General features: G+C 34.5%; 1 protein-coding gene across 1 annotated transcript in view; it reads left to right on the forward strand.

The window, feature by feature from the left end:
* The window catches only part of LOC143052083 (receptor-type tyrosine-protein phosphatase epsilon-like), a 109,498-nt gene that overhangs the window by 68,459 nt on the left and 26,332 nt on the right, over nucleotides 1–14,707 (forward strand). The gene's annotated exons all lie outside the window — the stretch shown is intronic.

The following is a 14,707-nucleotide window of genomic DNA, read 5'->3' on the forward strand; positions in this document are numbered from 1 at the left end:
TTGCTAGTGCTTTATGTAAACTGTGTATCACCCCGTTTCAATAGCAAGTGTTTGTGCACTTATTTTTGATTCGTAAGAAGTAAGCTCTCATACTTTGGTATAACAAAGCATATGTAAGCTTTTTAAAGCAAACGATTAGCAAGTTATACGAAACAATCTGCGTTAAATAGTGCTGTGTTATTATATTAACTATGCTCAAGTTGGTGTAATGTTATAAAGGGTGTATGTGCCTTAACATAAATATCGCCACACCTAAACACAAAACCATTTTATTGGCTTAATATTTTGATATGAGCGTCACTGATGAGTCTTATGTAGACGAAACGCGCGTCTGGCGTACTAGGTAAATTATAATCCTGGTACCTTTGATAACTATACTATGACGCAATTAATTTTCAGCCTTAATTTCTTAAGAAAGACACATGATTAATGGTGTTTACACATGCACACTTTATATCCTTTTTTTTAATAGAAATGTTTAAAAATGCCAAAAATATGTCAATGCTGTGAAATGTTTTGCTATGTCTACTGTAAAATGTATCTGTCTCCGTAAATATCCTCCATCAGTGATACACTGTAATCGTCTTGTTCCCGTACCTGTGTAGATGATGGTTGCACCGACGCTAGTGTCCTCACTTGAAATATTTCTTGTGTTTACTACTGTTATTTTTTTCTATGATATGCTGATGTGCAGTAGTTGTCGTGTGTTGGTGTGGTTCATAAGTGTTTCTCGTTTTTTATATAGATTATACCGTTGTTTTTTCCGGTTTTTTGTTTACACTAGAATTGTTTGGGGCCCGTTCTAGCTTGCTGTTCGGTGTCAGCCAAGGCTCCGTGTTGAAGCATGTACTTTGACCTATTGTGGTTTACTTTTATATAAATTGTGACTCGGATGAAGAGTTGTCTCATTGGCACTCATACCACATGTTCCTATATCTATTCATATCAAAATTTATTTGTCATATTCATTATCGTAACACATTGATGCTTAACGAATGACAAATCCAAATCAAAAACACATTTTTACCTGGTGCATGCTTACTAATTATCACCCTTAAATTCCTTCTTAACTGTAATATATCTTTGCATACCTGTATTTTTCATTCAGATGTTGTAATCTGTGGATGGTGTGCGCTATTAGCTATATTTTTACATGTTTGTTTTTTCTGTTTCTTATTTTTTTGGTTCGGTTCTAATATTTTCGTTAATAACTGCTTAATTTCTTTTATTACTATTGTTCAATAGTATATTTATACTATTTCTAAACACCAATATGTATATATGTATAGAATAATAACTTAGAGGGCCCTTCCGAATTTATATGCGTACTTCAATCTAATATTTACACATATTTAGAAAAGATATTTTATTACATCTTTCGACACCCCCCCCCCCCCCCAAAAAAAAAAAACACCGTATATAGCACGTGAAGCATAATAAGGAAAACATAGATTTTTGTTACAGCAGATTCCAACGAGTATGAAGCTATAGGTAGATTCTTTGGTTAGCTTCCTTGCTAGCTCAACCATGAAATCATTATTGGACCTTATAAGGTAAGGTACAACAATCATTTGGGTGGAGTTAATAGTTAAGCAGAGAACAAATCAGAACTAGTGACATAATTAAATAGTGTAAAACTAGTTTTACAAGTCAGTTTAAAAATAAGTTTTCAATCTAAATTTAAAATGTAGTGATAATTATAAGCTAATTCACACGCATGTTGTAGGTGTGTTTGATTTGTCAATTTTATTTCAATCAATTACTCAGTTCATTTATAAATCCAGTTATGTGTATGTATAAGGTTAATGACCCCTTCTGTAGCCTTTGAATTACGAATGTTTCAAACTGCAATAATATAAAAACAGAAAAGATAATGAATAATAGAGATGGACCATTTTGTACATTTACAATTCGATCAAGCAATATTATTTGTAGTTTTATTGCATTTAAAAGTTAACCGGGATTTTGTGGCAAATAAACCAAGATTTTTGTAGAAAATCCACAGATATTTTTGTTATAAAATTTTAAGCATAGATTACTCAGACACTTGATTTTCTATGATGTGCTAGTCCTAGACAACCGTAAATGTAAATTAAAATAAATCGTCCGAAGTCACGAAATTCGAGCGCACCCTAGAAGGTGTACTTGAATTGGTCCATATATATATATTTGTTTAAACCAATATCTAAATTTATAAACTTGTTTTAATGAAATCATTGCTAGCACTGCTTGCAAAAAATCCTCCATATATCAAGTACTAAATTGTCAACTATGAAAGTGCAAAGGAAATGCTGTTGATTTTCTATAAAATTTCCATTTGTTTAGCATTGAATCAACACAAGGGTACACCATCCTTGAACAAAACATAAACCGTAACTCCGCTTCTAATTTATTGTAATACATAGAATTTTTTAATTCAATGAAAAACTATAAGAAATGAAATTTAATTTGCAAACCTGTTTGTATGAAACATAATATTATAAACAGGCCATTGATATGAGTGTTTCATTGGATGATGAATTGGTGCTATACTCCTCCCAATTTTGAGGTAATAATCATTTCATGGTTGAGTTAACAAGGAAGCTAACCAAAGAATCTACCTGTAGCTTCATACTCGTTGGAATCTTCTGTAAAAGCCATGATAGATCATTATATGAGTTTTAAAAATGTTTACTGGTCCCAAATTTAAACATCGCAAGGTGTTACTTCATTGAATAAATGTAAAGGAATTTAAAAATTTGTCGTTAAAAATGTGAAACTCTGATCTTTTATTGGTATAAATACAGTACCAATGTGGTGTAACTTCGGGTCATCACAATCCACGCGTTATAAAATTATATATATAATAAGAACACTTGTTCTGAAAGGTTGAAAGGCAGGATACAAAAAACTATAACACAAAATAGATTATGTTACACATTAGTTTTCAGCAACAAATATTTCAAAGGTAACAACACTAGTCAAACAAAAAATGACCGGAAAAATAAAGATAACATACCCTTTTGTTTACGTCCTAAGTCATGAGTCTGTAATTCAGTGGTTGTCGTTGGATCATGTCTGTCACATATGTTTCTAATAAATTAAATTGTTATAAATTTGTCGGGGTTCGCTTCTGTAGCTGACTTTACGCTAAAGACTTTTCTCATTATTTGGCTGATTCCTGCTCCTAACGGGTTTTCAATAACTCCATAGTATCTATACATTTTTGCACATAAACTAAAACTAAAGTTTATAATAGCTAATAGTGCATAAAAAAAAAGAATGCTATTTTATGCCAATTTTACAATTTGTGCCAGTAAATCAATTGTAGACTTATTTATTTATTAAATACCAACGTAGTGCAAACATTAAGTACAAGACTAAGTATATATGTGTCCTTCCAAATCTAAAAGAGTTACGGACATAAAATTTGATAGCGCTATCATGCCGTCAAATCAATTACGACGTCGAATGACGTCAAATAATATATGACGTAATGATGACGTTTTATGAAACAGATAGGAAAAAAGAAAACAACAACAAAAATGATAATCACATGATGAATAAAATATATAAAATGTATTCAATAACTGATGGAAAGGTGTTTTTTTCAGAAAAAAAACAAGGGTTAAAACTTATACCACAGAGTGAATGTAATGTTTGTTTTTGAAATATTGGGCTTCACATTTTTCAATTTATGTTTATAATGATGGTTAAATATTAAATTGGTGTAAAAGAACGGAGTAAACTGAATTAGTGACATGCTTAAAGTTTTTACAATTACGTTTTTAGATAGTTTTGGGTGAATTTAAATTATAATATACTTATAATGTCTTATATGTTTTGAAAGAATCGACTTATATCACATTTAGCATCGTTTGTTTCCTTGTTGTCATGATTTTTGTTTTGGTAAGCGTGTATTTTCCCGTAAAATGCTCATATTCTATGGGCGTCAAGTTGGTTACCTATTCCCTATTCCCTATTTGTTACCTATTCCCTATTCCCTATTCGTTGCCTATTCGTTACCTATTCCCTATTCCCTATTCGTTACCTATTCCCTATTCCCTATTCGTTACCTATTCCCTATTCCCTATTCGTTACCTATTCGTTACTTATTTGTTTTTTAATATCCTTCCCCCTTTTTAATTATGGCATGGAATAGTTTAATATGGCTGCCGTTACCATGGAAACGGCACAATGGTGAAAAAAATCAGTTTTTGGTTTTTGGTAAACTGTTTGGATATGCTTCAACTCAGAATCATCATATTTTAAAACAATGTAGGTGCCCACTATATACAGGTGTTGGATGATTTTGGCGATCATTGGAACTACTATGTTGCCATGGAAACTACACCAAAATTTTCAAAATTCTAAAAATGCTCAAAACTTCATGAAACTTCACAGTAATGATGAGCAACATTGGAGTTGGAATTTCCAAAATAGGTTTTGTTACCATGGAAACAATGCAAAAAGGTCAAAAATTTCAAAAATAAGAATTTTCAGCAAACTGGATGAAACTTTACAGGAATGGTAACTGGCATAGGCAGAGTTGGATTTTGAAGTTAGAATTTTCAAAATGGCCGCCGTAACCATGGAAACAGCAAAAATATCAAAAATTCAAAATGTTCAAACTTAATGAAACTTTGCAAAAATGTTACTAGACATCTGTAGATGCTCTCTTTGACTTTGGAATTGTCAAAATGGCTGCCGCTCACCCGGTAATAGGGGGAAGGGGTGCCTTCCGTTATTGCTAGCAATTACAAATCTAGTTGTTAATAGTCTTACATATGGTAATAGTTCTGAATTGGTTGAGGTAAAATGATCTTTTTATGACCTATTTATATGTGTTTGTGCTCAACCGATCCTTTTACTTCATGTTCGATACGCATTTGTTCCTTACTTGTTTTTTATACGTTCTACCTTTTAACTGCTTTATGTCCGTATGTTTGAAGATGGATCTTGGTTCGACGGGATGAAATCACCGTGTTAGCGCTTGCGAAAAAACGAAGATGTGGTATGATTGCCAATGAGACAACACTCCACATTAGACCAAAATGACACAGAAATTATCAACTATAGTTCACTGTACGGCCTTGAACAATGAGCATAGCCCAAACCGTGTAGTCACCTATAAATGGCCCAGACATGACAACCTCATACAATTCAAACAACAAAACTGACGGCCGTATTTCATATACAAAAAAGTAAACGGAAATATGTAACACAAAAACAAACGATAACTACTTAATTTCAGGCTCTTGTCTAGGGACAGGCACATACTTACATAATGTGGTAGAGTTAAACATGTAAGCAGGGTGTACATCGTTTCGGAGCATGCTATTACCTTGTTTAATTCGTTCCATCACTCGCTTATAATTCGCTTATAATACGTGTATCTTACGTTGCACCTTTTAAAACATGATTTTCAATTGTTTTGTTGTCTCTGGTGAAAGATTTTGGATCTTAGAGGTGATATAACTCTATAAGTGCATTTGTATCCGTTCCAGCGGTCGGATAATACCCTGTTAAATATTCGTTACTAATTCGCTTTTAAAAAGTTTGTTGTACGTTGCACCTTTTAGAAAAGGATTTCCAATTGTGTTCATATCTCTGGTGGTAATAATGTGTTCTTATAGATGAAATACCCCTATAAGCGCATATGTACTCGTTCCAGCGATCGGTTAATACCCTGTTACCTATTCGTTACCTATTCGTTACCTATTCACTTATAGTACGTTTGTTCTACGTTGCACCTTTTAGAAAAGGATTTTCAATTAAATTCATATCTCTGGTGGTAACAATGTGTTCTTAGAGATGAAATGACCCCATTAGAGCGCATGTACCCGTTCCAGCGCTCGGTAAATAACCTGTTACCTATTCGTTACTTATTCGCTTTTAATGCGCGGGGTATACGGTGCACCTTGAAATAAATCGTTTTTTAATTGTGTTCAGGTCTCTGGTGGTAAGAATGTGTTCTTAGAGATGAAATGACCCTATTAGCGCGCATGTACCCGTTCCAGCGCTCGGTTAATACCCTGTTGCCTATTCGTTACCTATTCGCTTATAATACATTTTTTTATACGTTTCACCTGTTAGAAAAGGAGTTTCAATTATGTCCATGTCTCAGGTGATAACAATGTGTTCTTAGAGATGAAATTACCCTATTAGCGCTCATGTACCCATTCCAGTGCTCGGTAAATAATCTTGTTACCTATTCGTTACCTATTCGCTTTTAATGCGCGGGGTATACGCTGCAACTTGAAATAAATCGTGTTTTAATTGTGTTCATGTCTGGTGGAAAATCCTTTTCTGAAAGGTGCAACGTACAACAAACGTATTATAAGTGAATAGGTAACGAATAGGTAACAGGGTATTTATCTAGCGCTGGAACGGGTACATGCACGCTAATAGGGTCATTTCATCTCTAAGAACACATTGTTACCACAAGAGACATGGAGACAATTAAAAATCCTTTTCTAAAAGGTGCAACATACAACAAACGTATTATAAGTGAATAGGTAACGAATAGGTAACGAATAGGTAACAGGGTATTAAACGAGCGCTGGAACGGGTTCATGCGCTCTAATAGGGTCATTTCATCTCTAAGAACACATTGTTACCACAAGAGACATGGAGACAATTAAAAATCCTTTTCTAAAAGGTGCAACATACAACAAACGTATTATAAGTGAATAGGTAACGAATAGGTAACGAATAGGTAACAGGGTATTAAACGAGCGCTGGAACGGGTTCATGCGCTCTAATAGGGTCATTTCATCTCTAAGAACACATTGTTACCACCAGAGACATGAACACAATTAAAAAACGATTTATTTCAAGGTGCAACGTATACCTCGTGCATTAAAAGCAAATAAGGAACGAATAAGAAGCAGGGTATTAACTGAGCGCTGGAACGAGTACATACGCGCTAATAGGGGTATTTCATCTAAAAGAACACATTATTACCACCAGAGATATGAACTGAATTAAAAATCCTTTTCTAAAAGATGCAACGTACAACAAACGTAATATAAGTGAATAGGTAAAGAATAGGTAACAGGGTATTTATCGAGCGCTGGAACGGGTACATGCACGCTAATAGGGTAATTTCATCTCTAAGAACACATTGTTACCACAAGAGACATGGAGACAATTAAAAATCCTTTTCTAAAAGGTGCAACATACAACAAACGTAATATAAGTGAATAGGTAACGAATAGGTAACAGGGTATTAAACGAGCGCTGGAACGGGTTCATGCGCTCTAATAGGGTCATTTCATCTCTAAGAACACATTGTTACCACCAGAGACATGAACACAATTAAAAAACGATTTATTTCAAGGTGCAACGTATACCTCGTGCATTAAAAGCAAATAAGGAACGAATAAGAAGCAGGGTATTAACTGAGCGCTGGAACGAGTACATACGCGCTAATAGGGGTATTTCATCTAAAAGAACACATTATTACCACCAGAGATATGAACTGAATTAAAAATCCTTTTCTAAAAGATGCAACGTACAACAAACGTAATATAAGTGAATAGGTAACGAATAGGTAACAGGGTATTTATCGAGCGCTGGAACGGGTACATGCACGCTAATAGGGTCATTTCATCTCTAAGAACACATTGTTACCACAAGAGACATGGAGATAATTAAAAATCCTTTTCTAAAAGGTGGAACAAACAACAAACGTATTATAAGTGAATAGGTAACGATAGGTAACGAATAGGGAACAGGGTATTAAACGAGCGCTGGAACGGGTTCATGCGCTCTAATAGAGTCATTTCATCTCTAAGAACACATTGTTACCACCAGAGACATGAACACAATTAAAAAACGATTTATTTCAAGGTGCAACGTATACCTCGTGCATTAAAAGCAAATAAGGAACGAATAAGAAGCAGGGTATTAACTGAGCGCTGGAACGAGTACATACGCGCTAATAGGGGTATTTCATCTAAAAGAACACATTATTACCACCACAGATATGAACTGAATTAAAAATCCTTTTCTAAAAGGTGCAACGTACAACAAACGTATTATAAGTGAATAGGTAACGAATAGGTAACAGGGTATTTATCGAGCGCTGGAACGGGTACATGCGCGCTAATAGGGTCATTTCATCTCTAAGAACACATTGTTACCACCAGAGACACGGACACCATTGAAAATCCTTTTCTGAAAAGTGCAACGTACAACAAACGTATTATAAGTGAATAGGTAACGAATAGGTTACGAATAGGTAACAGGGTATTTACCGAGCGCTGGAACGGGTACATGCGCGCTAATAGGGTAATTTCATCTCTAAGAACACATTGTTACCACAAAAGACATGGAGACAATTAAAAATCCTTTTCTAAAAGGTGCAACATACAACAAACGTATTATAAGTGAATAGGTAACGAATAGGTAACAGGGTATTAAGCGAGCGCTGGAACGGGTTCATGCGCTCTAAAAGGGTCATTTCATCTCGAAGAACACATTGTTACCACCAGAGACATGAACACAATTAAAAAAAACGATTTATTTCAAGGTGCAACGTATACCTCGTGCATTAAAAGCAAATAAGGAACGAATAAGTAGCAGGGTATTAACTGAGCGCTGGAACGAGTACATACGCGCTAATAGTGGTATTTCATCTAAAAGAACACATTATTACCACCAGAGACATGAACTGAATTAAAAATCCTTTTCTAAAAGGTGCAACGTACAACAAACGTATTATAAGTGAATAGGTAACGAATAGGTAACAGGGTAATTATCGAGCGCTGGAACGGGTACATACGCGCTAATAGGATCATTTCATCTCTAAGAACACATTGTTACCACCAGAGACACGGACACCATTGAAAATCCTTTTCTGAAAGGTGCAACGTACAACAAACGTATTATACGTGAATAGGTAACGAATAGGTAACAGGGTATAAAGCGAGCGCTGGAACGGGTACATGCGTGCTAATAGAGTCATTTCATCTCTAAGAACACATTGTTACCACCAGAGACATGGGCACAATTGAAAAACGATTTATTTCAAGGTGCAGCGTATAACCCGCGCATTAAAAGCGAATAGGGAACGAATCAGTAACAGGGTATTATCCGAGCGCTGGAACGAGTACATACGCGCTAATAGGGGTATTTCATCTAAAAGAACACATTACTACCACCAGAGATATGAACTTAATTAAAAATCCTTTTCTAAAAGGTGCAACGTACAACAAACGTATTATAAGTGAATAGGTAACGAATAGGTAACGAATAGGTAACAGGGTATTAACCGAGCGCTGGAACGGGTACATGCGTGCTAATAGGGTCATTTCATCTCTAAGAACACATTCTTACCACCAGAGACATAAACACAATTAAAAAACGATTTATTTCAATGTGCAACGTATACCCCGCGCATTAAAAGCGAATCAGGAACGAATAAGTAACAGGGTATTATCCGAGCGCTGGAACGGGTACAAATGCGCTTATAGAGTTATATCACCTTTAAGAACCCAAATCTACCACCAGAGACAACAAAACAATTAAAAATCATGTTTTAAAAGGTGCAACGTATGATACACGTATTACAAGCGAATTATAAGCGAGTTATGGAACGAATTCAACAAGGTAATAGCATGCTCCGAAACGATGTAGACCCTGCTTACATGTTTAACCCCACCACATTATGTTAGTATGTGCCTGTCCCTAGACAAGAGCCTGAAATTAAGTAGTTATCGTTTGTTTTTGTGTTACATATTTCCGTTTATTTTTTGGTATATGAAATACGGCCGTCAGTTTTGTTGTTTGAATTGTGTGAGGTTGTCATGTCTGGGCCTTTTATAGGTGACTACACGGTTTAGGCTATGCTCATTGTGGAAGGCCGTACAGTGACCTATAGTTGATAATTTCTGTGTCATGTTGGTCTATTGTGGAGTGTTGTCTCATTGGCAATCATACCACATCTTCTTTTTTTTGCAAGCGCTAACACGGTGATTTCATCCCGTCGAACCAAGATCCATCTTCAAACATACGGACATAAAGCAGTTAAAAGGTAGAACGTATAAAAAACAAATAAGGAACAAATGCGTATCGAACATCAAGTAAAAGGATCGGTTGAGCACAAACACATATAAATAGGTCATAAAAAGATCATTTTACCTCAACAATTTTAGAACTATTACCAGATATAAGCGTATTAACAACTAGATTTGTAATTGCTAGCAATAACGGATGACACCCTTCCCCCTATTGCCAGGTGAGCGGCAGCCATTTTGACAATTCCAAAGTCAAAGAGAGCATCTACAGATGTCTAGTAACATTTTTGCAAAGTTTCATTAAGTTTGAACATTTTAAAATTTTTGATATTTTTGCTGTTTCCATGGTTAGGGCGGCCATTTTGAAAATTCCAACTTCAAAATCCAACTCTGCCTATGCCAGTTACCATTCCTGTAAAGTTTCATCCAGTTTGCTGAAAATTCTTATTTTTGAAATTTTTGACCTTTTTGCATTGTTTCCATGGTAACAAGACCTATTTTGGAAATTCCAACTCCAATGTTGCTCATCATTACTGTGAAGTTTCATGAAGTTTTGAGCATTTTTAGAATTTTGAAAATTTTGGTGTAGTTTCCATGGCAACATAGTAGTTCCAATGATCGCCAAAATCATCCAACACCTGTATATAGTCAGCACCTACATTGTTATAAATATGATGATTCTGAGTTGAAGCATATCCAAACAGTTTACCAAAAACCAAAAACTGATTTTTTTCACAATTGTGCCGTTTCCATGGTAACGGCAGCCATATTAAACTATTCCATGCCATAATTAAAAAGGGGGAAGGATATTAAAAATCAAATAAGTAACGAATAGGTAACGAATAGGGAATAGGGAATAAGTAACGAATAGGCAACGAATAGGGAATAGGGAATAGGTAACGAATAGGCAACGAATAGGGAATAGGGAATAGGTAACGAATAGGCAACGAATAGGGAATAGGGAATAGGTAACGAATAGGCAACGAATAGGGAATAGGGAATAGGTAACGAATAGGCAACGAATAGGGAATAGGGAATAGGTAACGAATAGGGAATAGGTAATAGGTAACCAACTTGACGCCCATTCATATTCATACGTCAATGTTCTATGACGTCGGGTATCTCATTCATAAAAAGCATATGATGTGGGAGTGCGATTGGAACAGCCCTGACTATATTTTTTGGGGTGTGTACTCAAAGCGTTTGAAGGACGTCATGTTAGAATTGCGAATATACACCAACATCGTCACATTATGCATGTTCAATTTATGAATGGAATACCTGACAACTGAGAACAGGAATACCAACATAAATTCGATTTGCATGTTTGTTTACTGATTATCTAACAATCCTTATCACAACGAAAAGTTGGATAAATTAATTTGTTAATTATATATAATAACGAGAATAGATGTGTCTATTCAATTTTCATTTACTGCATGCATGTTTTAAATGTAGTTAGCAGATAATATCTACGATTGATTGTCGTTAGCTCTGTAAAATTATGTCATACTGTTTAAAATTAGCTTATCAAAACTGTAATTGAACTCACAGGAGGTATAGCGTCTGACATGGTACGTGTCTTTCAGATGAATTGGTCGTGGGACCGGTTTTTTCTTTGTGATTATGATGATGATATTGTTAACAAATAGATTTTTTTTTCTTCCAAGACGTGACACTGAAGTTTGAAATCGGTATAAGAGGTTAACATGACTGGACGAACAAACTGTCATTTATTTGAACTACAATCTTTTTTTGGAACTTTTGAAAATCATATCATTTAATTTTTATCTAATAATTATATATAACTAAATTGTTCCCATATAAATATCTTATGATTTTAAATAGAAATACAAACGGTATTGAGTATCCATCAATGGCAAAATCAGAACATGCACAATAAATAAAAACCACAAAAAGCAAAAAAAACGTGCTTTTATTGCTCTTCTTCATCTCAAAGTCACAGGGAGACCTCCTACACGGTGAGAAAAAAAAAGCTCTCACTTAAGTATAAAAAAAATGAACACACGTAGAGTTCGTCTAATCCTATAACGAACTTGGTATCTACGCGGCAAAGACAGTTTTTAGCACATTATCCTTTAGTTACATTAGATAATTATTACTAAATCCACATTTTCACATCTTTTTTTTTCATCATTATAGATTATATCCTTCTTAAAATGGTGTATATTCCGTTCTGGAAAAGAACGCTTTACCGTAAACATCGGACTCAATATTGTAACATCACTGGTTTCATTCTGTTTAACGAGAGAAATGATCGAAAAGAATATCTAACGGTGATCAAGTATTGCGAGACGATTGTGAAAGCTCTGGTAACTGATCGTGAAAGAAATTTAATCGAGAAGACATATGAAAGGTCATTCAATAATGTAATTTAATTAATTACACAGACTATTTTACAACACAATTAATCTGTGTGTCAAAATGGTTTAACATTATGATCAGTATGTGAGAAAATCCAGTTTTAAAAGTACATAGTTTTCACAAAACAACAAAAGGCAGATTGCTTCTCGGCATTTCAATTACATAAAGTTTTTTAACAAACATAATTTTATTCAGAAATACAAATAAAATAAACAGCTTTTATCCGAATAAGAGCATTCTATTTGAATGAATAAAATGGTTCTCAAACTTACTTTTTTTCAACATAATCTGAAACTTGGTAAAAAAGAAATATTTACCCAAAATTTATTTTTCGGATCGTAAAAGATCACGTACCGCTTTTTGAAGATCGTGAAAAGGATCGTGACAGATCTGATGCTACGAAGACGTTCAAATTATTTTTCAATTATATGATAATTATTATTTGTTTTTGGTATTGAGAAAAACTAGATTGGTCAAGATCCTCAATAAAAAGCATTTCAAAGTATTAATATTTTCACCTGAACTCGACTTTGCCTCATTTCATGGATGAAGATTTAGTTTTGTAGTCCATATCGTGGATTCGTTAAGTTTTAGAACAACTGTCTGTTGTTATGATTGTAAGGTGTACATTTTCGGCTTCTGCAAGGTTTCTTAACAATTCCTAACTAGAATTTACATTAAAATTCTTTTATTATCCGGTACCTCCGGGTGCGGGATTTCTTTGGCTGTGTGTTGAAGACCTATTTTTGGCCTTCGGCTGTTTCTTCTCTGTGGTCGAAATGATGTCACTGTGACACATTCCCTCTTTCCATTCTCAATTTTATTAAAACTGTATTTGATAGTGAGCAAATAGCTCCGCTAAATATGGTGTCAGAGATTCGGGAGTGTTGTCTTATATAGTCGACACATGATTATGAAACATCAACAGCCAAGCAAAATTTCTACAACGGACAAGTTACAGCCAAGTGACTTTCATTTTCCCTGAGTTCTTATATATTAAGACAGTGAATGATAAAATCGTTGGATTATTACGGATATTTTTTCAAAGCACAATTGATGTAGAACTATTCGCTTTATTGCATTATTTATGTAATACAATACGTATTTCTGCAATTTTTACATTTTCGCTTTGTTTATTTGTTATTCTGAATTTGTAATATACCAATTTAAAGGTGGTTCATTCCGGCTTCAACAACACACAAAACTGGACACCATTGTATAGCAAATAGTGCTGAAAATATATCCTATTTACAAACATATTCAACGGTTGTCCCAACTTTGTTAAATACTGAGTTATCTAGCAATGACAGTATCAACGGTGGAACCATCTGTGATCGACTGGTATCGTAATAAAAAAATGTTGCCGGTTTATTCATGTGAGCTTAATGCCGAAATACAATTATTTGTGGAATGAAAATATGTGTACGTCGACTAAAAATTAAGAAATATACATAGACAATAACTGTTTAGTGTCTTTAAATATCAGCTCTATTTGTACAAGGACTAGGAAACAAGGTGTATGCGAGCTTTTAGCGAGCTACTACACCTGTTTCGAGCCGAGTACAAATACAGCTGATATATAAAGACACTAAATAGTTATTGTCTTTAACCTGCAATTAATTCTGTATATTATTTGTGTTTTGAAACACACAAAAACACATATTTTGCATAAATTTATTTTCGATTTGACATCCCTTGAGGCCCGTGTAGTAATACGATACAGTAGTCACACATTCAGCTGAAGACGGATTCGCAAAAAAAGAATCCCGAATGGTCAACAATAATTAATACATCGCTCAAGGTGAATAATTATCTATTTTATTAACATAACAACTAATTTCAACAGTAAAAACAAATAACAAAACATTGTCCAATTTGAAACAGGAGTGTACGAGTTGTCCTACGCTTCAGACTCGACATTCACTAAACATGCATGCTGAAATTGACATGATTGTTTTTGTTACACAATCATACACTTTCAAGTTGTCATCGTAGAAAAGACTGCCGTGTGTATGCTATCATAAAATTGGTGTGATTTTCAATGCGCTCAAGAAATGTTTGAAAACAAACAGAACGTATAAAAGTAATCGTAAATTCGCAATGAGCACGTCATTGGAATGCAACTGCAATACACTTTCTGAGGTCACGCAGGTTCATCCAATGCTCAGTCCGGTAGTGGGCGGAGCTTTAAAGCGATATCTGTATAGTATACAGATACAGCATAGCGATATCTGTAGGGCTGTATCTGTATAGTAGAACACCCAATTGCAGGATAAATATATATAACTGAATATAGTAAATGTACAAAAGTAAAAAAGATA

Source organism: Mytilus galloprovincialis, chromosome 1, assembly GCF_965363235.1.
Source record: "Mytilus galloprovincialis chromosome 1, xbMytGall1.hap1.1, whole genome shotgun sequence".
NCBI classification, from domain to species: Eukaryota; Metazoa; Mollusca; class Bivalvia; order Mytilida; family Mytilidae; genus Mytilus; species Mytilus galloprovincialis.